This window comes from Triticum dicoccoides, chromosome 6A (assembly GCF_002162155.2).
Source record: "Triticum dicoccoides isolate Atlit2015 ecotype Zavitan chromosome 6A, WEW_v2.0, whole genome shotgun sequence".
Lineage (NCBI taxonomy): Eukaryota > Viridiplantae > Streptophyta > Magnoliopsida > Poales > Poaceae > Triticum > Triticum dicoccoides.
In genome coordinates, this window is record NC_041390.1 from 291,764,812 (window position 1) to 291,767,478 (window position 2,667).

The window sequence follows — 2,667 nt, forward strand, 5'->3', positions numbered from 1 at the left end:
TGCTCGCTGCACCCGCCGCCCGACTCCGGCCACTGCACCGCGGCGCCGCTCGGAGGCCCCGCGTCCTTCGCCACAAGCCCTGCACCGTTCCCCGCTGCGCTGACCGCTCCGGCTTGCCGCCCTGCCCCGCTCGTGCCGCTTTGCAGCCGCCGGCACCCGCTCGCGTACTGACCCGCGCCTGCTTGGCCACTAGCCGGCCCGGCCGCGCCACCCCGCCGCCTTGGCCACTGTGGCTGCGCCCGCCAGGGTCGCTGTTGCCCGGGTTCGCTTGGCTGCGCCAGCGCCCGTAACCCGCTGCCCGCACGCCCGCTAAGCCCCTGGTGCCTATGGCAAACGGGGCCCATGCCCAGAACGAAAAAAAGGATTTAATAAATAAATTAATAAATACTAATTAAAATATTAATTAATTGAAGAATTAATTAGTTTAATTAATCTTGATTAGATTAACCTAATCACTTAGTTTAGTTAATTAATCTGTTAGGTTAGTTAATAGTCAATGATAGTGGGGCCCCACCCCTAGTTAGCTTAATTTAAACCCCACTTTTTAAAATATGTGACACTGACAGATGGGCCCCATTGGCCTTGTTGACTGGTCAACTTTGACCCAGTCAACGCTGACTGTACCGCTGACTAGGCACTGACCGGCCCCACACGTCAGGTTGACCAGTCAACCCCTGTTGACTGCTGGCGTCAGCATGACATCATGCTGATGTCATATATCCATTTTTGAATTAAATTAAATAATTAATTAAATATCAGAAAATGATTTAAATCTTTAGAAAATCATATCTTTTAATCCGTAACTCAGATGAAAATACTTTCTACATGAAAGTTGCTCAGAATGATGAGATGAACCCGGATACGCAGCCCGTTCGTCCGCCACGCACCCCTAACATGTCAAACTTGCAACTTTCCCCCTCCGGCTCCTCTGCCCGAAAACACGAAACACCGGGGATACTTTCCCGGATGTTATCCCCCTTCACTGGTATGACCTACTACCGCGTTAGGGCACCTCTAACGTCGTTACTTGTCATGTCATGCATCACTATGCATATGCTTGCTTATATATTTATTGTTTCTCCCCCCTCTTCTCTCGATAGACACCGAGACCGACGCCGCCGCTACCCAGTACGACTACGGAGTTGACGACCCCTCTCTCTTGCCAGAGCAACCAGGCAAGCCCCCCCCTTGATCACCAGATATCGCCTACTCTCCTCTATACTGCTTGCATTAGAGTAGTGCAGCATGTTACTGCTTTCGTTATTCCTATCCTGATGCATAGCCTGTCCTTGCTACTACTGTTGTTACCATTACCTGCTATCCTACTGCTTAGTATAGGATGCTAGTGTTCCATCAGTGGCCCTACACTCTTGTCCGTCTGCCATGCTATACTACTGGGCCGTGATCACTTCGGGAGGTGATCACGGGCATATGCTATATACTTTACACAGTTACATTACCTGTGGTATTGTTCAGAGATGGGGGCTGAAGGGGCAGGTGGCTCCATCCCAGTAGAGGTGGGCCTGGGTTCCCGACGGCCCCCGACTGTTACTTGAGGCGGAGCGACATGGCAGGTTGAGACCACCTAGGAGAGAGGTGGGCCGGGCCCTGGTCGGCGTTCGTAGATACTTAATACGTTTAACGAGATCTTGGTATTTGATCTGAGTCTGGCTACTAGCCTATACGCACTAACCATCTACGCGGGGACAGTTATGGGCACTCGACGTCGTGGTATCAGCCGAAGCCTTCGTGACATCAGCAACGGAGCGGCGCACGCTGGATTGGACTGGAACGCCTACTAGGCTAGGTCTGCTTCCGGCCGCCCATGCAACGTGCAGGTGTGCTAAGGGCGATGGGCCCAGACCCTTGGGCGCTTAGGTTTAGACCGGCGTGCTGACCTCTCTGTTGGTCTAGGTGGGGCTGCGACGTGTTGATCTTCCGAGGCCGGGCATGACCTAGAAAAGTGTGTCCGGCCAAATGGGATCGAGCGTGTTGGGTTATGTGGTGCACCCCTGCAGGGAAGTTAATCTATTCGAATAGCCGTGATCTTCGGTAACAGGACGACTTGGAGTTGTACCTTGACCTTATGACAACTAGAACCAGATACTTAATAAAACACACCCTTCCAAGTGCCAGATACAACCGGTGATCGCTCTCTCACAGGGCGATGAGGGGAGGATCATCGGTTAGGGTTATGCTATGCGATGCTACTTGGAGGACTTCCGTCTAATCTCTTCTACATGCTGCAAGACGGAGGCTGCCAGAAGCGTAGTCTTCGAAAGGACTAGCTATCCCCCCTTATTCCGGCTTTCTGCAGTTCAGTCCACATATAATAGCCTTATTCTAGTTGATACCAATGCATACATATGTAGTATAGCTCCTTGCTTGCGAGTACTTTGGATGAGTACTCACGGTTGCTTTCTCCCTCTTTTTCCCCTATCCCTTCTACCTGGTTGTCGCAACTAGATGTTGGAGCCCAGGAGCCAGACGCCACCTTCGACGACGACTCCTACTACACCGGAGGTGCCTACTACTACGTGATGCCCGCTGACGACGACAGGAGTAGTTAGGAGGATCCCAGGCAGGAGGCCTGCGCCTCTTTTGATCTGTATCCCAGTTTGTGCTAGTCTTCTTAAGGCAAACTTGTTTAACTTATGTCTGTACTCA